Here is a 27,824-nt window from a genome sequence, read left to right on the forward strand (position 1 = left end):
ATCCAAGCAAATGCTGCTTTAACTGGATGCCTTTCAAATAATCACAGTCAAGAAAGCTTCAAATAACTGGAATAAAAGTTACCATTTATGGAAGCATTGAGACGAGCTTGGGGTTGCTTCATACTTCTTACAAGCTGCAGAACCAATAGTCTCTGTAACTGGTTCTAATGTGGTACCCAAGCACAGATCACGTTGACAAATGACAGGGAGTTCATCCAAAGAAAACAGATAATGAGTTCTACTGAAACCCTTAATCCCTTTCCAGAAGCAGTTACTTTTCTTAGTTGCTCATGGGAGATCAGAGTTCCAATCCTTCTTTGCAGTGGTTTTGGCTGCCCCTTTCACACTGAAAACACACCGACCAGTTTCTTCCACTGACGCATGTGGTATAGTACGTTACTTCTCTGATACATGTGCCGTGGTGGACTGTTCATTGGGCTGAAGCAGTTCATGAAGAGAAGGCACAGGAAATATATGGAGTCAGGACAGATAGGTACACAGAGGGCTGGCTCACCTGCACTGACTATGTGACCTCAGGCAAACCTCCTGGCTCTGGGAGCTAGGGATTCCACACCCATGTTATAGATAGACTTCTCAAACCCTAAGCTCCTGTGTGGGTTAGGTGGCAAACTCTATAAAACACCAAAGTTTTGTGGAATTACTAATTTGATGCACCTTAATTCAAGTGAGCATGTTTACAAAATTAAGATGGTTTTCTCATCTATTTTTAAGAAAAAAAAACTGAGTAACATGAAACCTCAGAAGAGTCAGTCTGAGATTTCCATTAAGTTATAAGTAAAAAGGGAAAATTTTAATACCAAGAAAAATTTTCAAATAATTTGAAAAATATGTGCTTCGACCAAAAGATATGCAAATCAGATCATTTTAAAGAATATTGTAGAAATTTATTTTACTTATTAGGTTAGTTTTCAATGAGAGACCCTTTTGCCAGAGGCAATGAGTTGCTGAGCCACAACAATGGGTCTTATTTGGGCTACATGAGAAACATCCCAGCTATTCCACTTGGAAGCTATGTGACTATGGGCTAGTTTCTTTGTCTGCACAATGGGAGTAAAGACCCTGTCTTTGTATATCCCATGACTGATTTGTATTAAGAATTGACACTTGGGAAGCAGACCTGGCTCAACTTGTAGAGTGTCCATCTACCATATGGAGGGTCCAGGGTTCGATCCCCAGGGCCTCCTGACCCATGTGGTAAAATGGCCCACATACAGTGCTGCCATGCTCAAGGAGTGCCATGCCATGCAGAGGTGCCTCCACGTAGGGGCGCCCCACACTCAAGGAGTGCACCCCACAAGGAGAGCTACCCCATGTGAAAAAAAGTGCAGTCCACCCAGGAGTGGTGCCACACACACAGAAAGCTGATGCATCAAGATGACGCGAAAAAAAAAAGAGATGCAGTTTTCTAGTACCGCCAGATAATGCAAGTAGATGCAGAAGAACATATAGCGAATGGACACAGAGAACAGACAATGGCGGGGGGAGGGGGAGGTGGGGAAGAGAAATAAATAAAAATAAATCTTAAAAAAAAAAAGAACTGACACCCACACCTGCATTTGGGACAACTCTTAAGGATTGTTCCAGCTCCAGGACACCCAGTAGGGGTAGTTGAGGTTTTTATTGCAAAGGCATCATAGTCTGTCTTCTCCCTCTGCCCAATCTTGCTTTCCTTACCCCTCAAAGGTACTGTCAGCAAGAGCACTTCCCAACACACCTACTGGGCACAAATCTCAGAATCTTTTTCCTGGGAACCCAATCTATGACATGCTTCCTCTGTAAAAAATGGAGGAATATCTGTCCAAGCCAGAGAGGCTTGGGATTGGTGAGTACATCTTCCAGATACCATCAAAACCTGAATAATAAGAAAGCCTCAGTGATCTAGTTTGTAGCTCTTTCAGCACCTTCTTCTCCAGAATCTTAACTGAAGCAAAGCAAATCAAGAGTATTTGACAGCATCTACTATCAATCCATGGCTCTTGCTCCCAGAAGCAATTTCATGTGTTTACTCTTTCCTCTAGCCTTTGCCTCCCTTCCCATGTCAGTTATTCTTGCTTTACCTCCAGATTTGACAATGGTACATGTGGTAAAATCTTGGTGAATTCTTATCCTCAAGCACAGATGACATGCCCAGCTGTGGCAACCCTTGTTCTGACTTCTTCATTCAAGCTCTGCCTGCCGTAGTCACCCCCATTTCATCACCACCCCAATTCACAACATAAATTCAGTGAGCTACCCAGCACAAAGAGTGAAAGGGCTTCAAGGCTAACGCAAATTGGCTCAAGGAACAAATGCCTCCAGCACTGATAATATCAAAGAACTCTGAGTGGCATATAAAGTTCTCTCTCTGGAAATGGAGTCCCTCAGACAGTATTTAGCCCAGGATATTATCTTCTCACATTCTGCTGCTAGTATATGCCTATTCTCTCTGGAATCTTGTTTTATCTGCTATCCAAGAAAACTACAGGAATGTCTCAAAGTTGTTGCCAGTATCTACCGTCACCATTGCCTCCACATTCCTAAAGATTCCAAGTGCCTTGCTCAATTAGGTAATCATGGGTGGTGACCATCTAGAGAGCTACTGCCATAGCCACTGAACACATTGTGGCCTGGCCCTGGTTTTCCAGATAAAGTTGAAGGCGAAGTATAAAGATGAAGTAGTGCCCACATCCCTACTCTGTTCACCTTCACAGAAAAGGGCCATAGCTGTCCGGTGTCACAAGCTCTCAAGTTGTGGGATTCAATAACAGCACAAACAAAGTGCTGGTAGATTTGTCTTATTTTTGAAGGTTTTAGAATGTATAAACTCTTGAATAATCGCCATTGTGGTGTGATCTTCATTTTGAAATGCCTATGTAAACACTTGCTTAATTTTTCCTCTGTTCTTGCCGCAACAAAAGGAAGCTGTCCTTCTGAACTCACTTCACGATTAAGACAGATCCATCCAAGAAGCACTCCTTTGAAAAAAGTAGTGATGGTTTTAAATGCCTCATTGTGCATTTTCCCTCATAACTTTAAACAAAGAAATTCCAATGTTTCTAGCTTGGATTCTTCCCCCCTGATTTGAATTAGCATCTCCATCTTTCTCTCTGTCTCTCTTTCTTGAAAAATTCCTTGGGAGATGATAATTTTTTATCAGTAAGAAAAGAAACCTAATGAATAAAATATTAACTTTTACATTGTGTAGAAGTCATGGTACCTCTTCAAATAAGCTAATTCTTTCTGCCTCTCTAGATGGTTTATTTTCCTAATTTGTCAGTTAAATGATATTAAGTGATCAAGTAAAAACCTATTGCTTGAGTGCAGTTTGAAGAAGACCAAGAAACCATTCTTACTGAGCACTAAACACCTCATTGTCAAGACTCAAAACTGGCATATGATGAATTGAGCTAAGGAGATTCAACAAGATGAATTATCAGTGATGAGTTTAAGTTGTAGCTGACTTTCCTAAATTTAGATCAAATCTAACTGAAAATGAACATCCCTGGTGTTACAATTACATTTTACTTTCATTCTGGCCAGAAGTGTTCATAAACTTTTCCTTGATTCCTCTCCAAATCCTGTCCACATAAGTTGTAAAAGTATTGAAAACTAAATAAATATTAAAAACCACTGAATCTGAAATGCAATGTGAAATGATGGCATTTATACATTTTACATTTCATGTTCCTTCTATCTTACAATGTTACATCAATATTTTAAATAATAAATACCATATTGTTAAATGGATTATGTACCTTTAGTTATTTTTAATTAGGAAGAAACTAGAGGGAAGTAAGTTTGAAATGTTTATGCCTCCATCTACGCCTGTAATAGCATGTTCAAAATGATAAGAAAATATGCTTAGAAACTAGCTCGGGTCCATCTTGGGGAGCTCTAGAAAACTTTCACAGCTTTTTGAAACGGCAGCATGAATTTAACTCACAATCAATATTTATTTTCTCTTGCCTGTGTTTAAAGCATCTCTCTATGATAGAGATATAGGAAAAAAAATATTAAGAAAGTTCAAAACAGTTTATGGATGTAATTTTTAAACCTTTAAAAATAATGCTTGTAACTAGAATTCAGACTTATTTAATTTTACATCTAGTATATAAATTACCATAAAGGTGACTAAGAGAATGTGGTTTATCAGAGAGAGCAATAGAACAAGAGTCAGGGGACATGGGGACAGGCAAAGTTTTGAAAGCCAGCTAAGTAATGTAATTGCTATGGGCCTTGGTTCCCCATCTACAGAATGATTGCCAAAGCCCTCTCCTGTGCCAATGTTCTGAAATTCCTCATTCATTCGGCACACCTTACTGAGAGCCTACTACAACCAAATTTGCTTTGAAGAGGTTATTTATGCTGCCCTTGTTTAATACAGAGCCAATGACAAATATGCTCATTTATGCAACATGTACTTTTCACATCATCTTTTTTAATCATCAGGATTGCCCTGTTCAGATAGCTAAATCAAGCATCATCATGCTCCACTTCAAATGAGGGAACTGAGGCACAGAACAACTAAGTGACTAGTCCAGCCTTAGCATAGCTAGTAATAGAATCAGTTCAAAAATTCAGCTCTCCAGAGTCCATCAAAATAACCTCTCTACTTGGACAGTCTTCACACAAATAAAATCTGGGCTTATTAGTCCCCTAATGTTTATTTACCTCAAGAACCTCTCCTACCAGCTGCCTACAAGTTTTAGGAGCACTGCTGACTGTTTGTTGCTCAAGACTTGCTATCAGGGCTTGGCTTTGTCCCAGCCTTCCTCCAGCAGCCTGAGTGACCCCGAGCTAATCAGCCACCTCAGAATAAAGCCAGCCACCTGTGGCGACACGCTTGGCTTCTGTGACTGCCTGGGCATGTTGTGAGGCCAATGTTTGTGGAGTCCTTGAACTCATGAGGGAAGGGGAGATACAGGCAATAAACTTCCTAAGTAGGCTCCTTCCCAAAGTTTTTCAAAAGAAGGAGTGAAGTTTCCAAGCCTTGCTTTCTCACAGCCATTTTTGACTAACATCTCTTAGTTGTCAGGGATACAAAAAGATCATCGAGGCCGTCATCATGTTCATTCTCATATTATATTCCCCAAATGGCAGCGTTGGCATCAGATTCCTAGGGGTGCCAAAGGGGCATGATGGAGGAGATTTTCAAATATTTGTAGAGGCACTAAAATATTCTGTGCATTTTTCACAGATTGAAAATTACGAAAACCAAACTTCTCTTTCTATAGCCAAAGATTTCAATAGGAAAATTCTACAGAATCTAAATTAGAGCTAAGATTTATCCCCCAGTACTTGACTCGTCCTTTCAGCTTATTTTGATCACAATCTTTTATGCCCCTTCTTCAGCCCCACATGGGGAAACTGATCAAACACATTCTGCACATACCACCCAGCCCACAGATTCAGCTTCCCAGCTGCAAGGCTAACCTCACAACTCACAGGCCTTCTCCCATTTCCAAAAGTGGGGCAGCTTGACTCGAGGGACCCCCCCCAGACTCACCCACTTTATTCAGCTTGCCTGACTTTTGTAACTCCACTCCTGTAATCATCAGCACCCTTTTTCTATCTAATCAGAGACTATTAGAAGAAAAGAAACTCTCTTTTTTATTCATAGAAAAAATTCCCCTCAATACTCTTCCATCTCCTTCCCCACACTGCAGCTTCATCTTCATAGTCAATACAATATTACAACAGTTCTCTGACTTCTCTGTCAAGGTTCTGACAGTGAGGAGGTGCCAGGACATAGTCACGTCTTCAGTTGGGGGAAAAAATTGGCTTTACACAGTCCAGTCTATGTGAAAAGTTTGCCAGTTGAAAATTCAGAAAGGCTGCCAATCTTGGAGAAAGCCCTTCACACGAATGCAGTTGACGTAGAGGAAAGGAAACCACAAAAACAACAGGGCTATAACATTAAAGACTGGGTTTACACACACCAAAAGAAAAGGAAATTCAGAGCTGACTTCCATATCCCTTCTTATAATTCATCACAACAGGATGAATTTTACAGATGGCGTTTCCTCTATGAGACTGGAAAAAGAACAAAACTTTTAAAATAAGATCAACATGAGCACTACAGTAGAATGTCTGGTTATTCTTTGCACTTTGAGAGTTATCTTTCATTTAAGGCTCTCAAAATACCTTTACAACAATGAGTTTCTCCATTGCATAGCCAGGTAAAATGAACTCCAGGCCAATAAAGAAAATCCAAGCCATTGATTGAGTTGCAATGTTTTATTCACAACCTGTTATAAAAGCCACTTTTTTAAAAAAAAGATTTATTTTTATTTATTTCTCACCCCTTCCCCCCTGTTGTCTGCTCTGTGTCCATTTGCTGTGTGTTCTTCTGCGTCTGCTTGCATTGTCAGGTGGCACTGGGAAACTGCGCCTCTTTTTGTTGCGTTGTCTTGCTGCATCAGCTCTCCGTGTATGAGGCACCACTCCTGGGCAGTCTGCACTTTTTTTCACGTGGCGTAGCTCTCTCCTTGTGGGGTACACTCCTTGCGCGTGGGGCACTCCTACGCAGGGACACCACTATGTGGCACGGCACTCCTTGCACATGGCAGACTGAGCATGGGCCAGTTCATGACGTGGGTCAGGAGGCCCTGGATATCGAACCCTGGACCCTCCATATGGTAGGTAGGCACTCTACAGTTGAGCCTTGTCCGCTTCCCAAAAGCCACTTCCTTGATAGCATGCTTTCTTCAAAAAGAAATCTGCTTTTATTTAAAAGCATTCAAATAGTTTTTTAAAATCTACTATATGGTCAGTTGTTATAATAGTAAAGTTCCAATATATGATCATTTATGATTATTCTGAGAATAATTTGAGACTTAAAAATCATAGAACATTTCCCTAAACCATCAGTATAGGAAAATAGTTTAAATATTTCAGATAAAGTTTCCATCTACTTATATAAAGTTTTTGTGTGTAGGTGTCATGAGTTTCACTGGGTTTGTTTTATGCTATGTTTACCTTCTATCTTGAAAAATCATGAGGGTGTTTCCTTATCCTCCCCAAGATCCTCTTTCACCTATTTCTATTAATACTGCGTCATCACCAGTGTCTAAAGTTTTTAAATCAACCCACCAAAAATTGCACCCACAGAAATTTGTCTGAAGTCAAGAGCTTTCAGGGTCCAATCAAACTTGGAGGGAGATTGGTCCAGAGGCTGGAAGCAGTGGAGCTGAGAGAGACCTTGGGTGACAGTTGATGGGAAGCCAAGTGCCTAGCCCAGGAAAACTGAGCCACGCATGGTCTAAAGGGGCAAAGCATGACCACTACAAGGAGAATGTGAAGTGAGGTCAGAGGTAAGAGGCAGAGAAGACAAAAAAACTTAGATTTGGAGGGGCACCCTCTCTACAGGGAACAGGGCAAGCCAGTGAGGAAAGAGGATGGAGGTGGGGAACGGAGAGAAGATGCAGCAGTGTCAGTTGTCTGAGTGTGAATGGCCTGAAGGGCACAACAGAGCCACTCTTGCGGGGCCAAACAGGCCTAACCCAATTCAATAAATGTTCACATGAAAATTTTTTAAAAAAACAACTCAGTGCTGATTCTCAGTGCAGATTAAAGGCAAATAAAGACAATTACAAAAAAAGAAAGAAAGATAAAACCAAGAGCATTCACTGGTAATAGACTTGCCTGAAAGAATTCTGAAAGGTGTTCTTCAGGCCAAAGGAAAATGGTACCAGAGAGAAAGATGAAGATACAGGAGGGATTGAAGAGCATCAAACGTAGTAAATGTGTAGGTTGACCTAAAGGATTACTGACTGTATAAATGAATAAAGATGACGATGGATTTAAACTCAAATCTAGAAGAACTTGAGATACATACAAACCAGGATAATAAAGAGAAACTAAAAGAAAGATGGTGAAAGGAGATTCCAGGTTAATAGCTGTACACCAGAAAAAGAAAGCACTAGTTAACATTGTAACTAAAGATACAGAACCACATTGAGGATTTTTGCATTAAGTTCATGGCTAACCTTGCACCCACCACCTTTTGACCATGAGTTGAGAGTGCCTGGGTGAGCCACCCAGGCTCTTATCCATACTTGGCTTGTCTTGACTACCTGCTGTCCACTTCATACCCTGTAGCACAGATTAGCAGAGGGCACTCCGTTCATTCCACAAAAGCGGTCAGCTTTGACCTGCTCCTGGGAGCTGGAGACAGGCCAGCTTATATGCTTAGACACAGGAAATGAAGAACAGCCCACTCCTCTACCAGCTTCCTGCTAGACATGGAGTTTGGAGTTTAGAACACAGTCCTGCTAAGCTAGCCCAAATGCCCAGTGTTTTCCAAGATTCATTCAAGATCTTGCTCACTGACTTCCCCAGATGGGGATCTTACACACTTTCAGGGAAGCTGAAGCCAGACTGTGACCATATGATTCTCTTCACTCATCTTCTCCTGGAATCCTCTATGTAACAGCAGCAGTATTATCCTTTCCCTGCAGGACTACGTTTGTGCTTGCTACAGAGTTTTTTCAAAACTAACAATATATTGTGTAGGGATACATATACCACTGCTAATTCTGTAATGAAGAAAAGAATCATCAAAACAAGGAAGGATGTTGGTTGCCTCTAGAAGGCAGGGCAAGGCTGTGACTGGGGAGAGAACACTGGGGCTTTCAAGGTGCTGGCAATGTTTTCATTTCTTAATCTGGTTGAAGAATTCTCAAGTGCTCATTTTAGTATAAATCTTTACATTGTTCCTATGCATTCTTTACAATCAAAAACAAAAGAAATAAGAAAAGTCCCTTAGCCTCTATATGCCTCCATTCCCCACTCACCATCCCAAGCTTACATTACTCAGACCTTCCTTGCTCTTTTTTTCAGAACCCTGCTACCACCATGGTAGCAAATGAGCATCATCCCTTGCCTGGAACATTGAATATTTTCCTCATTTGTCTCTCTGCTTCTGTCTCTGTCCGCCTACACCGTGTTTTCCACACAAAAGCCAGAGGGATCCTTTTAAAGCTTAAGGTAGAGCCTTTCACTGTTCTGCTCAAATACTCCAGCGGACCCCACCTGACTCAGAGGAAGCTCTGGCTCCCTCACCATGAACTGCAAGGCGCTAAGTGCCCTGATCGTATCAACTCTCTCTCTACCCTTCCACGTGCCCTTCCAGTCACACTGGCTCCTCACTGATCCTTGAATGCACCTGGCACACTCTTACCTCGAAGACTTTGCTTCTTCCATTCCAAGATGCCCAAATAGCTAGCTTTTCATGTCATTCAGATTTCAAATCAGTGAGGCCTTCCCTGACCAAACATTTTATTTAAATATTACCCCCTGGCCTGCTTTAGTTTTCTTCTTAGAACTTATTAACATGGAACAGATGTATTTATCTGCCTTTTTTTTTAAGATTTATTTATTTATTTCTCTCCCCTTCCCCCACCCCCTGCCCCAGTTGTCTGTTCTCTGTGTCTATTCGCTGCATGTTCTTCTTTGTCCGCTTCTGTTGTTGTCAGTGGCACAGGAATCTGTGTCTCTTTTTGTTGTGTCATCTTGTTGTGTCAGCTCTCCGTGTGTGCAGCGCCATTCCGGGGCAGCTCTCCTTACGGGGCACACTCCTTGCGCGTGGGGCTCCCCTACGCAGGACACCCCTGCGTGGCAGGGCACTCCTTGCGCACATCAGCACTGCGCGTGGGCCAGCTGCACACAGGTCAAGGAGGCCCAGGGTTTGAACCGTGGACCTCCCATGTGGTAGATAGATCCCCTAACCACTGGGCCAAGTCTGCTTCCCTATCTGCTTATTTTTTGTTATCTTTCATTCTGAACTAGAATGTGAAATCCATGAGGCCTGAGATTTGGTGAGTTTTGTTTACTGTTGAACAGGGCCTGGCACATAGTAGGGTTCTTTAATATTTGTTGAACAAATGAAGGGTAGTTCTTTACTTATCCAGACCCCTAATCTCAGTCAAATCTCTCAACAAGCCCTGCTTTTATTGGACTAACATTGCCACTCAGATTCTTACAACTGTTCACTGGAAGGAAAATCATGGCATGTAAAATAAGTCATGGGGGCAAAATTTGTGAGTTCAAAAAATAAGGGAATATAAATATATCAGTGAACTTTGTAAAACCTAAGCCTGGATTGTGTCCTTAGGGATAAATATAAATGGAATAGAAGTGAAAAATGTAATTGGAGGAAAGAAATACAACAATGAGCCAAGTATGAAGTGTGTGAATGACTCTAGTTTCAATCCATACCTAAGGAAAGAAGCCATTTAATGTATAGACTAGAAATAGATATAGCCCTAGGCTACATCTAGACAATAACTATGTTTAAGTGACTGTGAAAGATAAACTGTTGGTAGGGTAGTGTGAAGGTTTGGAACTATGTATCCCAGAAAGACATGTTCTTAAACTTAATGCATTCCTGTGGCTGTAAGCCTATTGTTAAGGAGGACCTTTTGATGAGTTTACTTTAGTTAAGATATGGCTCACCTCAATCAGGATAGGTCTTAATCCTATTACTGGAGTCCTTTATTAGTAGAATGAAATTCAGATAGAGAGGGAGAAAGCCACAGCAGGAGCAGCCAGAAGCTGAACATCAACAAAACCTGGAAGGGAAGGGAGAGACCAGGAGACACTGCCATGTGCCCAGCCATGTGACAAGCTACGAATGCCAGTCTTTGGGAAGAAAGCATCTCCTTGATGATGCCTTGATTGGGACTTTTTTTCCTAGCCTCATAACTGTGAGTCATTAAATTCCCATTGTTTAAGCCATCCTCTGCACAGTATTTGCTTGAGCAGCCTGGAAAACTAAAATTGTTAGGGAAAGGTAGAGAAGGGTGTTTGAGATTTAAATTGCTATGAATTTTAATGCATTTCATGGAAAGCATTGAGTATTGCAAGCAAATAAGTGAATTTTAATAAAATAAGAGAAATCCCAGAAATCAAAAGGTAGGTTAATGCTATTCAAAATTTATTATGTCTGTTTTCTTGATTTTTGTCCCTTATTTTTCAGTAGAAAATGCTAGTCCTCAAATTTGAATTAGTTGGTTTTTGCTAGCATGCCTACTTCCCAAAAATCTTACTTCTTATGGGGAAAGGCAGGAAGAGATGAGAGGTGGAGGCGTCTTTGGGACATGGAGCTGCCCTGGATGGTGCTTCAGGGGCAATCACCGGACATTGTAAATCCTCACAGGGCCCACTGGATGGAATGGGGGAGAGTATGGGCCATGATGTGGACCATTGACCATGAGGTGCAGAGGTGCCCAAAGATGTACTTACCAAATGCAATGGATGTGTCATGATGATGGGAATGAGTGTTGCTGGGGGGGGAGAGGTGGGGTTGGGGGTGGTGGGGTTGAATGGGACCTCATATATATATATTTTTTTAATGTAATATTATTACAAAGTCAATAAAAAAATAAAATAAAATAAAACAAACAAACAGACAATCATAAAAGAATTTGCTAACCCAGTTTATTAGGTAATAATAGGAAACATTTTTTAGATTAAAATCATTCTTGACATAATATACCTGGATTGCAAGAGCTAGTTAATACCTTGATTGTATTTCCATTATATTCCATTATTTTGACATAGGCTAGTTCGTGTAAAAATTCAGGATTTGCATTAGGAACTTAAAATCTGTTATTATCATTCAACCACATTTATTCCCTCAAATAATAGTGGATTATGGTTTTTTAATATTGACTACATAAAATTTTCCATTTTAGAAAAAATGGAAGAATTATTTCCATCTGTCTCTTTACATTGAAAAAGGTAATTTTATAGCTTAGTAACAAGGTAACAGATGTACACCATTGTTTTTAAAAAGTCCCTGATTATTTTACAGGGCTAAGAGAGAAGAGTGTCTGATTGTGAATCAGGAGACCTATTCTAATCCTGTCTCTAGCAATAACTAGTAGCTCTTTGGAAAGCTATTTAATATTTGTGTGTCTCAGTTTTTTATTATCTATAAGAGAGCTAAATAAGGACCAAGGTGGGATCTAGCTTCATAATTATATGTGCCCAAATATAGTTGTTAGGTGGGGCCTGATTGGATGCATTCCTAATCTGAATTAGGACAACTGTAAACATATATGCCCCTAACAATAGAGCCCCAAGAAACATGAGGCAAAAATGCACAGAATTGAAGGGAGAAATATAAAATTCAACAATAATAGTTGGAGACTTCAATATCCCACTTTCAATAATAGAACAATTACACAGAATATTAAAAAGGAAATAGAAGACTTGAATAATAACTATAAACTAACCAAGCCTAATAGACATCTACACAACATTTCACACAAAAACAACAGAATACACATCAGAAGGAAAGAAATAATAAATATTAGTGTGGAGGGAAGAGGATTTGGCTCAACTGATAGAGCATCCGCCTACCACATGGGAGGTCCAGGGTTCAAACCCAGGGCCTCCTGACCCATGTGGTGAGCTGGCCCATGCACAGTGCTGATGCACACAAGGAGTGCCGTCTGACACAGAGGTGTAGGGAAGCCCCATGTGCAAGGAGTGAGCCCCATAAGGAGAGCTGCCCCGCGTGAAAAAGGTGCAGCCTGCCCAGGAGTGGCGCCACACACACAGAGGGCTGATGCAGCAAGATGACGCAACAAAAAGAGACACAGATTCCTGGTGCCACTGACAAGAATACAAGCGGACACAGAAGAACACACAACAAAAGGACACAGAGAGCAGACAATGGGGCAGGGGGCAAGGAAGGGGAGAGAAATAATAAAATAAATAAATAAATAAATAAATAAATATTAGAGTGGAAAAATGAAATAAAGAATAGAAAAAACAATAGAGAAAACTAATGAAACCAAAGTTTGTTCTTTAAGAAGATTAACAAAATTGAAAAACCTTTAGGTAGATTTATCAAGAAGAGAAAAGACTCAAATTACTTAAAATAGGAATGAAAGAGGGGACAATACTAGATAACCAACAGAATATTTATAAACCATATGTTCTATAAGAGTCTGGTTCTAGAATATACAAAGAATTCTTACAACTCAATAGAAAAAACAAGTAACCCAATTAATAAAGGGGCAAAGGATTTGAATAGACATTTCTCCAACAAAGCTACCCAAAACACATGAAAAGATGCTTAATATTATTAGCCATTAGGGAAAGGAAAATCAAAATCACAATGAGCTACTATTTCACATCCACTAGGATGGCTATAATCAGGAAGACAGGTAACAAGTGTTGGCAAATATGTGAAGAAATTGGAGCCTCCAACACTGCTAATGGGAATGTAACATGATGAAGCCACATTGGAAAACAATTTAGCAATTTCTCAAATAGCAATAGAGTAGAGTAACCAAATGACCCAGGAATTCCACTCCTAGGTATAAAATAATTGAAAGCATGTGTTTACACAAAAACGTGTGCACAATGTTCATAACAGTATTGTTTATAACAGGCAAAAAGCAGAAACAATCCAAATGACCTTCAACTACTGAATGGCTAAACAAAATGTGGTACATCCATATATAGTAAGTATTATTCAACTATAAAAAGGAATGAAGTTCTGCAATGTGCTGTGACATAGATGAGCTTTGGAAACAATACACTAACTGTAAGGAGCCCGACACAAAAAGCCACATATTGTAGGATTCCATTTATATGAAATGTTCAGAACAGGCAAATCCACAGAGATAGAGGGTAAATTTGTGGTTACCTGGGCCTGGAGGGAGGTGTAATGGAGATACTGCTAATGGGATGAAATTTCTTTTTGGGCTAAGAAAAGGTTCTAGAATTAGATAATGAGAGTTGCACAACCTTGTGAAAATACTAAAAACCACGGAATACACTTTTAAAGGGTGAATTTTATATGTGAATTAAATCTCAATTTAAAAAAATCTGAACCAGGGGAATAACAAGTTGTAAAAAAAATGTACTATTGTCTAGGGTGTACTCTGCTGTGTTAAATGCACAAGGAGAGGAAAACGTGAAAAAGGGCAGGTGAAAACATATTTCCAGGAAAATGAATAAAATCAATATTATTTTTCCTCCAGGCAGAAAAATTCTTATTCGCCCAGGACAAGTTGTTCAGTGACTATTTCCAGAACTGACATAGACTGTGAAAAATGAAGTGCATAGTGCTTAGATACATCATTTGTGGTTTTAAGACCAAGAAATGCAAGGTGTCACAATTGCCAGATCACACTTTTTTACTAAGCAATCAGAAGTCATGGGACAGTTACATTTTAAATCACTGCCTCCCCAATCAGACCCTTGAGCAAGGATGCACTGTGATGTTTTTCCTCTCCTGGGCAGTATGGTCTTTTGTGCTGAGCAAAACAAATACATCACCGAAAAAAAGAAAGAAAGAAAGAAAGAAAGTTAAAAAGACTTCCTATCTGAAAAGACTTATTTTGATTTTTTTCTAAAAATCAGAAGCTTCTGATAGTTCTGTACTTTTGTTATAGAGAATATACACACTATTTCCTGACAGTCATTGCCTCCAGAGAGGAAGGGGGCAGAAGAAATGGTGGGAGGAGGAAAGATGGGGATGAGGGGCAGCGCGATCATTTACATTGCTTCTCTAGAGAGCCAGACAAAGCAAAGTATTTGTATTTGTTTAATTTTAGTGATTGATACATGGGCATCTGTGATTTTATTTCCTTAACTTTTACGTATGTTTGAAATATTTCAAAATTAGGATTTTTTCACTTTGTAAAAATGTTATTTAATCAATAACCTTAAAAACAAAACATTCACCTCAGGATTCACAGAGGCAAAGGCAGAAGCCTCCAAACGGTTGTTTTTTCCCCTATTTTGATAGGCTGGGGCAGAGTTTAAACCAGGCCTGAGCCACTCCACAACCTACTCTACTTCCTGCTACCAGTCACTTTGGCTGGAAATTGGCTCCACTGCATCCACCGGCCTAGTTCGAGCATCCCTCATTCCTGTCGCTGGCGGTGCCATTCTGCCAGGGACTGGAGCATCCACTTGGTCCGGAGTGTGTACGAGTATTTGCATAAACCACCGGCTCAGTGAGATCCGAGGGTTCCAGAACCTTCAGCTCAAGCGTGACCCTGCTCACTTGCTCCATGTACGGGATTCGAGATCCATCTGGGCCAAACAGGGCTTCCAGCAGCCGCGTCTGGACCAGAGAAACCTCGGGCTCTTTCACCCACTGCGAGATATCGTTCCATTTTGGGAGTATCCCTATCTTGAGTTGCTTGAAACCACATTCCAGCCGAAGCTTGGTTTAACAGAGCAAAATTAGAATTTGAAACCTATTTTTAAATTACTTGATATTAATACAATATATTTGTTACTGTAATAATATTTTCTCAAGGGGAACACATTTTACGCTATTAAAAAATGTTTTGGCAGGAGTTAATAATAACTAAGTACAGCTATAAAATGACAAAAAGTCCTTAAAAATATATTCGGTCTGTCATCAAACATTTACTCAGGACCTGCCATAGTAGTGTTAAGTGTCAAATGCTATGAAAGTTGCTTCTGATACAAAGATAAATAAGACACAGTCCCTGCTGGGAAGAAGTTCATACCCTGGTGGATAATTCAGACAGGTAAGTGGATAATCTCAATATAATATAGTAAGTGCTATTAGAAGTGAGCGCACAGAAGGAATGGAGTAAGAGAAAGGAGAAAAAACATAAACTCAGTTACATACACTCCTCTGATATCCCCCAATAAGTTAACACATACTGGGTACATCAAGTCCAAGTGGGAAGAGAAGAAAACATCAGGAAAGTTTTTATTTTATCCGACATAAAGTGACATTATCTTCTAAATATAGAACACAAAACTGTACTTTTTTCGAGTATTTTTTTAAAGTTCTAATTTTATACAGTTATTTTCACAAAACGTATTAGGCCAACTATGAAATTCCTGCATACTTTGTGCTAAGGAGACATTTTTAGCTAACATTTACTTTTTACTACATGGTGATCATCTTGCTGTCATGCTAAGCATCATTTTATTTCATTTAATCTACATAACATTCCTGGGAAGTAGGTGCTGTCATTATCCCCATTTTACAGATGAGAAGACTGAGCCTCAAGTAGTGTGATTTATCTAAGTTTGCAAATCCAGTTAAACAGAGCCCCTAACTGTCTGTCCATGTTGCATCATCAATAACTTCAGGGAAAATAAAAGATTCGTAGAACCTCTTTTAGCACAGAGAATATTTCCATCATGGTGTTTGAACTTCCAAGCAATTTTTAAAATTAAGAAAGCTCTTGAAATTATTTGGCTTATTACATCTTGATACCTGAATGCTTGTATGTTTAAACATTAACTCTGCAAAGTGCCTAAAGGAAACCAATTGAATAGCATTTATTTTCCAATATTGAACAACTGGATTTGGTTCTGGTCAATTAAGATGGCGTGCCCAGGACTCTCAACAGGACAGTGATTGATGTTAAGAACGAGCCTTGGAGACCTAGTGGCTGTTTTATATAGAAAATTCACAGGGATCCCATTCCTTAGAAGTGTTTGAATTAGGGGGACACAGCACCCTCGGCAAACAGCAGGAAGTTAGGGAATGAAAAGAAAAGGCATGTATTGTTTAATAGAGCTCAGCTGTTGAAGAGACACCTATCAGAACCCCCTTTGTTCCCAAGGCTGGCTGGATTTGCCATAGCCTCATCACACAACAGGAACACAAGCAGGGTAACTCGGATGAAAAACCTGTCAGAAACTCCCAAGGAGCCCAGGCAGCCAGGGAGCCAGCCACCTCTGTGTGGGAATGCAGTAGAATGGTTGTTAGTGTGGCTTTCCAACTTCACAAGATGCCAGGCTGAAGCTTCAAGGATGCCAAGAGATGCAGAACAGTTGCCATTTAAACGAAGCCTGAAAGGGTCTCGCTGCTGTGTTTGTATTGTTTTAGCCGTTTTTAGTTCAGGTCTGGGCTTAGTGGGATGCTGTGTTTTCAGTGACCCAGACACCTAATGGGCTACTCACCCACAGGGACCCTTCCACTCCCGTCAAGTGTGAGTACAAATGTGGTTGTTTCTCTCCAGAGAGCTCTTAGCAATCACACAGTAGGTTGTGTCTCCCACACAAAGGCATGTCCTTGTATTCCAGTGACCCTTGATTCAACCCCTTGCTTTCACCTCTGTGTGCCATCCTCAAACACTGTGCTACATATAATATTGCTTTGTGGGCTCAGGAGCCTTCTTCCATTCTTTACTATTTGACAGAGACTATCAGCCATAACAGTGACAGTGACAGTTCTTAAAGAGCCCAGGCCAAAGCTGAGGGAGCATCCAACTCCACTGACAATGCCCTTCATTGGAAGTGGTGCCTAAAGCAGGAATTCCAACTGGGTGTCCTGGCTTTGAAGCTTACTTGGCTTCCCTCTGTCCCCTTTTTTAAGGACACAAATTAAACAGAAAGCAAATTTTTTTAGGGTGGCAGAAAAGAGCACTCCTGTGGCAATTTTCCTAAACAAAGTGACCTACTTATTCACAGGGACAACTACAGAATTATAAAACACATAAAAGCACTCCAAGTGTATGAAAATACATATAGCACTATAAGTTAAAATTGGAACTAAATATTCCATTTATATCCTTTATTCAAAATCCTGAAACCTACCAGGTATAACTGACCTACCAGATGTTACTCAAGTCAGAATTTTAGGTTCTTAGTTTGTTTTCAGAAAATGGTGCTTTGCAGGTTTGATAACCTCAGAGAAGGTGGGGCCACGAAAATTAGGGGTTTCTTACAAAGACAGCTCTTCTGAAATGACTTAGGACTCCATGTGGTTTGTGATACTTCTACAAGAATGAAGGCCTAAGTCAATCCTGATGAAACTTTGAGAGATACCACCAAGTCTTCAACTGCTAAATCATTCCCTCTGTTTTAAAGAAGTAATTATTTGATTGGCAACGGGAGTGGAGAAAAATCCTTCACTAGCAATGAATACAGGCACATCATCTCCATGATGACATATGAAAGAGGATGAATCTGGGGGAAAACCCCTGATTCATTCAGACACACAAATCATCCAAAGGAGAGGGTTATCCCATTTCTCTTGAACTTTAGTAGGAAATTTCCCATGCCATAATTGTATTTGCTATAGTGCAATGATCAAAGACAATAAATTCCTCCATCTATCCCCATTCAGGAAAAACATATGGCATTACTAGGAGAATCATATATAATGCTGGTTTGTCGTATATGTGATTAAATACCCGTGGAGGAAGGGAACACTGAGGAGAGCAAAAGCACTTAAGAGACTAAAAGCATGAACTCCAAGAGACACGTGGATGTGTATTCTGCTTCTGTAAGATCAAAAATGAGAGGTCTATGCAGAAAACATACTGTTATATGATCATGAAAGGAAAAAAGGAAAGATGCCTTAAAAAAAATAGGTGATTTTTCTTTGCAGCTATGCACGCAGAGTTGATTTAGGTTTTCATCAGGAATTAGTGATTCTGGGAGGCAGGTAGGTCCATTCTGATGTGGACTGATTCTCACAGAAAGTCCTAATATCCAGTGTTCTGTTCTAATGTTAAGAAAATTTGGGGTCTGTAAATAATGAGGTAGCATTTTCTTACCTTTCAGTTTGGTGAAGATTTAAAAGTTTGATAATACCGCAAATCAGAGGAGATATAAGTAAACAGGTATGGTTAGAGCGAGTAAGTTTATGGAAATGCTGTTTTGTTACACTCATCAAAATTTTAAATTTGCATAAACAATCGCCCCACAATTCTATGGCTAGGAATTTATCTTACAGGTAAACAGGTACAAGATACAAAAACATGTGCTCATGATAAGATAGCATTTTTTATTATAGCAAAACTTGGAAGAAATCTGGACATTTAGCAATAAAGGAATGGCTAAATTAATTAATCTATTCGATAGAAGAATATGTAGTCAGTAAAAAGAAAGAATGAAATAGATCTATGTCAGTGTCCAAGATTTTTTAAAGTCATCAATGAATTGTCACTTGTTTAAAAAAATAAAGAAAAAGAAAAATTTTGCAGAACAAGTGTAAATGATAAATGCTTGTTTATGCATAGAAAATTTCTGGAAATTTACATTAGAAACTTTTCAGTTAATATATCTCAGGAAGTGGTCTTTTAAAGAGGAAAGGACTTTACATTTCATTGTATACATTTTTGTACTGTTTAACATTTTTCTTTTAGAATAAGCATATAAAAATAATTTTTAAAATTTACTTTTCAAATATTTGTAGTTCAAAGTTTTCTCTTTTTTCTAATCACCCTCATTGAAGTGTAATTTGTACACCATAAAATTCACCAAGTTTAAGTGTACAGTTGAATGACTTTTGGCAATTGTACACAGTCATGTAACCACAATCATAATCATGGTATAGACTATTTCCATCACCCCTACAGGGTTGTACCTACCCCTCTGGTGCCAATCTTCTCTCTCTCCCCCTGGACCCTGGAAACCACTGCTCTCTTTTCTGCCACTAGGTTTGCTTTTTCTAATTTCATAGAAATGGAATCATACATTGTGTGACCTTTTGTGTCCAGCTTTTTTTTAATTCACTTATTACTTTAGAGATTCACCACTGTTGCTGTTTATTGTTTTGCTTTGTTTTGTTTTTTAAAGATTTTCTTTCTTCTCCAATCACCAACTGATAGGTATTTGGGTTCTTTCAAATTTTTGACTATAAATAAAGCTACTCTGAATATTTGAGTACAAGTCTTTCTGTCTGTGAACATAGGTTTTCATTTTTCTTTGGGTAAATAGGAGTGAAATTACTGCAAAATATGTTGTTTCATTGACTTTTCACTATTTTCTTTTGTTTGCTTTCATTGATTTCTGCTCTTGTCTTCATTATTTTGTTCTTTTGTCTTGCTTTGGCTTTAATTTGCCTTTTTTCTAGTTTTCTAAAGTGGGAACTTAGATCATTGATTTGAGACCTTTCTGCTATTGCAATATACCCACATAACACTATAAATTTCCATCTAAGCACTGCTCTCTCTGGATCAAATGTGTTTTGATATACTATTTTGATTTTGATTCCATCCAAAATAATTTCTAATTTTCTTTTTAATTTTTCTTTGACCCATGGATTATTTAGAATTGTGTTGTTTAATTTCTCAATATTTGAACATTTTCCACACAGATATCTTTCCATTATTGATTTTGAATTTATAGCCACTGTAATGAGAGAACATATTTTGTATAATTTCAATCTTTTTAAATTTATTGAGATTTGGCTTATGGCCCAGGATAAGGTCTTATCTCTGTGAATGGTCCGTGTTTCCTTGAAATGAATCTTTACTCTGCTGCTGTCAATTTGACTGAAAGTGTTGTCCAAGTCTCCCTTTCCTTGCTGATTTTTCTTTCTACTTGTTCTATGAACTAGAAAGGACTGTTAAAATTTCCAACTATAATCGTGGGTTTGTCTACTTCTCTTTCATTTCTTTCAGTTATTGCTTCAATGTGTTGAAGCTCTTTTATTACATTCACTAACATTCAGGTTTGTTGTGTTCTCTTGATGAGTTTACTACTTCATCATTATGAAATGTCCCTCTTTATCCATGGTATATTCTTTGTTCTGAACTCTACTTTGATATTAATGTAATAACTCCAACCTTTCTTTCTCTTTCTTTTCTTTTCTTTTATTTCTTTTATTTCTTTCACTTCTTTCTTGCCCTCAAAAAGTGACATTCATTCACAGGGAAAAAAAGAAAATTGACAAGATGTCCATCCTGTGGCTCCCTTTCCTCCCTACTCCTGCTCCTCCTTGGTCCCCCAGGAATGAACCCTAGCTGAGGCTAGGCAACAGGACAGCTCCTCAGAGGTCAGCAACTCAGAGGGGCATCTCCTCAATGGAGATGTTGTAAAAAGTTTCAGTGTCTGGTTGTCTTCTTCTGTCCCCATGTTAATAATTGCACCTTTACAACCAAAATCCATGACCAATTCTGTGTATATAGTCACAGATGATGACTAAAGAAACCTGCTGTGCATCGATGCCTCTGGTATATGTCAATAAAAATGATAGCTTCAGCTATCAGGATGAGGAGAAAAGAGGACACAATCTATTCCAAAAGGGACTTAAATATTATGTGGGTAGTCAAAGGAAAGCAAAAGGAAAAACATTCCCTCTCTCCTAAAGATCTTGAGCTTGTCAGATTTTATTCCAAGTTGCTACTTTGCTGAGAGGGCACTAGGTGACCCCTTGGCGAGGGAATCACCTTGGACCCAACTTTCTTTTTTTTGTTTAGAGATTTATTTATTTATTCTCCTCCCCCCCCCCCCCCCCCCCCCCGCCATGTGACTACTAGAAAAATTTAAATTATATATGTGGGTCATATTATATTCCAATTTAACAAAACTAGTTTAGAACATTTACATTTAATATTATTGTTGATGTGTTTGGGTTTAAATCTACCATATGGAATATTTGTTCTTTTTGTTTCATCTATTTTTTTTACCACCCTATTATTAACACCTTGCACTAGTGTGGTAAATTTGGTATAGCTGATGAAAGCACATTTTTATAATTGTACTATTAACTATAGTCCATGGTTTAACTTAGGGTCTCACTGTTCATGTAGTGCAGTTCCCTGAATTTTTTTAAAAATGTTTATTCTATACCATTCATGCAACCTAACATTTCCCCTTATAACCAGCATATATTTCAGTGTTGTTAATTACATTCACAATGTTGTACTGGTATCAACCCCATTCATTACCAAAACATCTATTCATTTTTTTAGTGTGTTCCCAAGGCTTTTTTAAAATAAAATTTTATTGAAGTATACCATTCATACATGAACATACATAAAGAATAAGTGTATAATAAAAATTGTAAACTTACAAAAACAAGCATGCATATCATCATACAGGGCTACTGTATATATTCCCACCACCAATGTTATGTTATATCCCATATCATACAGGTGGTGTATTTTTCTCCAGATCACCCAATTTTTAACACCCTGTATTAGTATTATACATTTGTTATAGTTCATGAGAGAATGTTCTCATATTTGTTCTGTTAACCACAGTCCATCTTCCACCACTGGATTTCCTGTGTTATACAGTCACAGTCCCATGCTTTGAATAATCCATTCAAGGTGTATACTCATTGGCTCTCATTTTCATCACAAAGTTGTGCTGTCATCACCTCAGTCATTTTTAGAATGTTTTCATTACTCCAAAAGGAAAAAACCCCAATCTTCCCTATACCCTTATTGTTGCCCCTTAGAATTGATATATCTTTTTCATGATTGCTGAAAAAATATGACAATATGACTATCATCCATAAGTTACATTATTATAGCTTTCCTGCATATCACCATATTCTTAACTCCTTGTAAAAGCAGAACATTCTTATATTTATACTATTACCCAGTCTTCATCCACCACCAAATCACTGTTATACATTCCCTGATTATTGTCTAGCTTCCTTTCAATTGACATTTACATCAACAGACTACCCTTTTCAGCCACAATCACATTTATAAATCAGCAATGTTAGTTATACTCACTATAATTGCTACCATCAACTCCATTAATTTCCATACTTTTACAATGAACTTTATAAAAAATTCTACATATATTGAGCATCAACTCCCATTCTCAACCCACATTCTAGCTCGTAGTAACCTATACCCTAGAATTTATGTCCATGAGTTTATTCATAGTATTTACAACAAATACAATATTTGTTCTTTTGTGTGTGGCTTATTTCACTCAACATAATATCCTCAGGGTTCATCCATGTTGTCATATGCATCTGATTCATTTCTTTTCACAGCTGTATAGTATTCCATTGTATGTATATACCACATTTTGTTTACCCATTCACCTACTGATGGACACTTGAACTAGTTCCATATTTTAGCAATTGTGAATAATGCTGCAATGAACATTGGTATGCAAATGTCTGTTCTCATCCCTGCTTTCTGTCCATCTGAATATATTCCTAGTAATGATATTATTGGATCATAGGTCAATTCTAGATTCAACTTCTTGAGGTACTGTCAAACTGTCTTCCACAGAGGCTGCACCATTCTACATTCCCACCAACAGTGAAGGAGTGTTGCTATTTCTCCACATCCTCTCCAGCACTTGTAGCTTCCTGTTTGTTTGTTTGTTTTTTTTAAAATGGCCATTCTATAAGGTGTGAAATGGTATCGCATAGTGATTTTGATCAGCATTTCCCTAATAACTCATGACATTGAACATTTTTTCATATGCTTTGGGGCCATTTGTATTTTCTCTTTGAGAAAATATCTACTCAAATCTTTTGCCTATTTTTTAACAGGGTTGCTTGTCTTTATTGTTGAGTTGTATGATCTCTTTATATAACATGGATATCAAACCCTTTTTGGATATGTGATTTCCAAATATTTTCTCCCATTGAGTAGGCTGCTTTTTTACTTTTTTGACAAAGTCTTTTGAAAAACAAAAGTGTTTAATTTTGAGAAGTTCCCTTTATTTATTTTCTTTTGTTGCTCATGCTTTGTTTATTTTTTTGCTTTTTTTGCTTTTTTAATTAATTTATTTTTAATGTTACATTAAAAAAATATGAGGTCCCCATATACCCCCCCCACCCCCTCACCCCATTCCTCCCATAACCACAATCTCCTCCATCATCATGGGACATTCATTGCACTTGGTGAATACATCTCTGAGCACTGGGGCACCACATAGTCAATGGTCCACATTACAGTTTACACTCTCCCCCAATCCACCCAGTGGGCCATGGGAGGACATACAAGGCCCAGTAACTGTCCCTGCAGTACCACCCAGGACAGCTCCAAGTCCTGAAAATGCTCCCACATCACATCTCTTCTTCCCATTACCACCCTCAGCAGCTACCATGGCCACTTTCTCCATCTCAGTGCTACATTTACTTCCATTGCTAATCACATTGGTTCCAGAATAGAGTATCAGTAAGTCCACTCTAATCTATACTCTATTCCTCCATTCTGTGGACCCTGAGATGGTTATGTCCACTCCACCTCTGTATCAAGAGGGTGCTTCGATTCCACTTGGATGATGGATGCAATTCTCCTGCTTGCAGTTGTAGGCACCCTTGACTCCCTGGTGTGTTGGTTGACCTTCTTCACCTCCCTGTTAGCTGGCTGGGGTAAGTCCAATAAACCAGAGGGTAGGAGTTGCAAGTCTGTTGAGGTTCAGGGCCTGGCTATCACATGGACAGTCCAGAGATTCAGGTCCCCTGAGTATACACTAAACCCCAGCACTAACCACAGGTCTGGTAAAAGTGACAGGAGAGGCTTGTGAACAAAGATCACACTTGAGTCCAACTCCATCACACTCAGGACCACGAACTCCAAAGTAGGGCCAACTGACATGGCACTGAAGTCCATCTGCCATGACCATAGAACCTGTGGGTCTCTGTAGCCCTCAGAAGAACCAATACCTGGGATTGTATCTACTTTAGCTGTCTCTGGGACTCTGCTAAGGTGTGTATAAGGGCAACCCCTCTGGTGACCTCCCAGCTTTTTGGAGACTCATAGCCATATAAACTCATTTGTCCTTTCCATTTCCCCCTTTTATTCAGGTCAAAAAGCATTTTTAACTCCTGATATTACATGTAGGCTGAGATATTCTGCTGGTCTGAGTTGACCCTTTTATTCAAGGTCATTCTCCAGCCACATCATCAGCTAGTACTTGGTAGTAATCCCTCAGTGCCAGGGAGGCTCATCCCTGGGAGTCATGTCCCACACTGGGGGGAAGGCAATGCATTTACATGCTGAGTTTGGTTTTGAGACTGGTCACATTTGAGCAACACGGAGGCTCTCAGAAGGTAACTCTTAGGTACCCTGCAGCTCTAGGCTTAGTTCTTATTTCAGGCCCACAGGCCCACAAGCTTAGTCATTAGCATCAAGGGCTCATTGTTGGACCATCCTTCCTTTTTGGTTTTAGCCATTGCACTCTAAGGATTGTTGCTGTTCCATTAGGGAATGCAACAGAGCTCCCCTGGCCGGGAACTCAGCACTCCCCCAACCATTGTTCCCAACTGTAACTGCTATGAAAATATCCAAACATTTTAATGCACCCTGCACATATGCCCTGGAGAACTCCCTCCCAACCATGTGCCCCCCACCAATAACACCCCACACCCCCACACCATTTTCCTCCCCCACCACCACTGAACACTTCTGTGGTCCGAAACCTCCCTGAAAATGAAGCCCAAATATTGCCAGGTTCCATTAACAGTAAAATGGAATATAGTGATGGGTTTAGAGGTTAAATATTTAAAGTAAAAATAAATTGGGGTATCAAAAAATTCAAAAATGAAAAAGCTTTGTTTTTGATGTTTTGCCTTTCATCACTGCAATAAGTATTGCCCTGTATGCACATTGGCAAGGCAACTTCTTCCATCTCTTCCTCAGTGTCTACGTCCTTTCTTTTTCTTTTTTCTTTTTCTAATTATTAAGCTTGTCTTCACAAAAGTTTTAGACCACAGTAATTCATATATACAATATACAGTACTCCCACATATTCAACATCAGACACCTTGTCCCTTCCCCAGCAATAATCTTTTTACATGTTCATACTATATTTACTGCACCTGATGCACAAATATTGAGACAATAGCTTTCAAACAAGGTTACACTTGGGTTTACATTGTGGTCTCTATTTTAGACTATACAATTTTCTAAATTTTTAGTTATCTTATGTTTTACATTATGATTTACATTTTAGCCTATAGGCCCCTATACATTGTTGGTGTAATTTAACATGTCCTATATCCATCCTTGCATAATCTTGTGGAACACTTCCATTGCCCCACAGTTACACTGATTCCTCCTATTCAATACCTCTTTCCCCTTCCCTCAGGGCCCACAGTGACAATCACTCTTCATTGCTTGAAGGGCCATGTTCAGAGATACTTGCAACAATGTTGAGGGCTTGACATGCTCGTCTGCCTTAATGCATTGGGAGCCACCATTTCTCTCGAGAGATACAATTCCCTCTATTTGAGAACATCAGTCCTCCCCAGGATGTGGGTATACCTTCACTCTCATTGTGTGGGTTTCCATCCAATGATATAACACACTACAACAAAATGAGCACTCGCACACTCTCTAGAAGCCTATCCTGTGTCAGATTCTCCCCTTTAAGCATCTTAAACAGGTAACCTTCCTTATATTTTTGAAAAAGTTTTCTCAACAATATACTCTCAACCATATACCTGACAATCTCCTATGTTCATATGTTCCCCCATCCTCCGTCCAATTTCTTGGGCCATATTACCCATCCTCCCATCCCTAGCCCCCCTCAAGCCCAAAAAGCCCCACCCAAAGGTATCCCTATGCCACCATTTTATCCCTTCCCTGTACAAATACTTACCTCCAGCTTATCATAGATTTCACTCAGGTAGGTGTCAGCTTGTAACCTTCTTCTACCCCCCAAATTCCTTTAAGTTGCTCATGCTTTAGATATAAGGTTTAAGAAACTACCACCAACCACAAGAGCGTGAAGAAAACATCTATTCTTTATTCTTTTTTTGTTTGTTTGTTTTTGTTTTTGTTTTTACCTCCCTTTGGAGTCATTGGGGATAATTTTATTTCTTTTTATCTCCACTATTAGTGAATTAGATGTACTTCTTTGTTTTATATTTTTAGCAGAACAGCTGCTTTAAGGTATGCAACATACATCTTTAATTTATCACAGTCTACCTTCAAATAATTTTATACCACTTCACACATATTGTAAGACCCTTACAACAGGATTCTTGTTTTCACCTCCTGCCATCCATTGTAGCATTTTTTGTCATACTTTTAACATGTTATAAACCCCACATTGCTTATTTTTCCCCTTAGGCAGTCCATGTTATTTTTAAAAGAAAAATAGGCATTTATGTTTACCTAGGTAGTAACTAATTCAAGAGCTCATCATTCCTTCATGTAGATCCAGATTTCCATCTCCTATCATTTTCCTTCTGCCTAAAGTACTTTCTTTAATACTTCTTATAGTATAGATCTGCTGCTAATAAATTATTTCAGCTTTTGTATGTCTGAAAAAGTCTATTTCATCTTAGTTTTTGAATTATTTTTTTCACTGGGCAAAGAACTATAGGTTGACACAGTAAAGATACGGCTCCACTGTGTTTCAGTTTGCACTGTTTCTAACAAGAAATCAGTTGTTGGGCAGCAGACTTGGCCCAGTGGTTAGGGCGTCCGTCTACCACATGGGAGGTCCGCGGTTCAAACCCCGGGCCTCCTTGACCTGTGTGGAGCTGGCCCATGCACAGTGCTGATGTGCACAAGGAGTGCTGTGCCACGCAGGGCTGTCCCCTGCATAGGGGAGCCCCATGCGCAAGGAGTGTGCCCCATAAGGAGAGCTGCCCAGCGCAAAAGAAATTTCAGCCTGCCCAGGAATGGTGCCGCACACACAGAGAGCTGACACAGCAAGATGATGCAACAAAAGGAAACACAGATTCCCATGCTTCTCACAACAACAGGAGCGGACAAAGAAGACGCAGCAAATGGACACAGAGAACAGACAACCCGGGGTGGGGGGAGGTGAGAGAAATAAATAAATAAATCTTTAAAAAAAAAAGAAATCAGTTGTCATTCTTATATGTTTATTGCTCTTATCTAAGGCTAAGTACACTTCTGGATTTGTTTTTAGTAATTGATTTTTCTCTGTCTTTTGAGTCATATTTTCCTGTTTCTTTGAATGCCTGATAATCTTTTGTTTGTATGGCAGACATTGTGAATATTATGGTTTTGGCTACTGGATTTTTTTTTTAATATTTAAATATTGTGAAGCTTTTTCTGGGAGATAATTTAGTTACTTATATTCAATTTCTAAGTATTGATGCTTGCTTTTCAAATTTGTGAGGCTAAATCCAGAGAAGCCTTTACTCTTGACTTAATTTGGCTCCGTTT

General features: G+C 39.1%; 1 long non-coding RNA gene and 1 other non-coding gene across 3 annotated transcripts in view; both read right to left on the minus strand.

The window, feature by feature from the left end:
* Nucleotides 1-27,824, minus strand: part of LOC139440017 (uncharacterized) — a 179,233-nt gene that overhangs the window by 68,913 nt on the left and 82,496 nt on the right. The gene's annotated exons all lie outside the window — the stretch shown is intronic.
* On the minus strand, nucleotides 21,011-21,150 carry LOC111766703 (small nucleolar RNA SNORA67). The gene has a single exon (XR_002798669.1). It is a non-coding gene; the product is annotated as a small nucleolar RNA SNORA67 (small nucleolar RNA).

This window comes from Dasypus novemcinctus, chromosome 11, assembly GCF_030445035.2.
Source record: "Dasypus novemcinctus isolate mDasNov1 chromosome 11, mDasNov1.1.hap2, whole genome shotgun sequence".
NCBI lineage: Eukaryota > Metazoa > Chordata > Mammalia > Cingulata > Dasypodidae > Dasypus > Dasypus novemcinctus.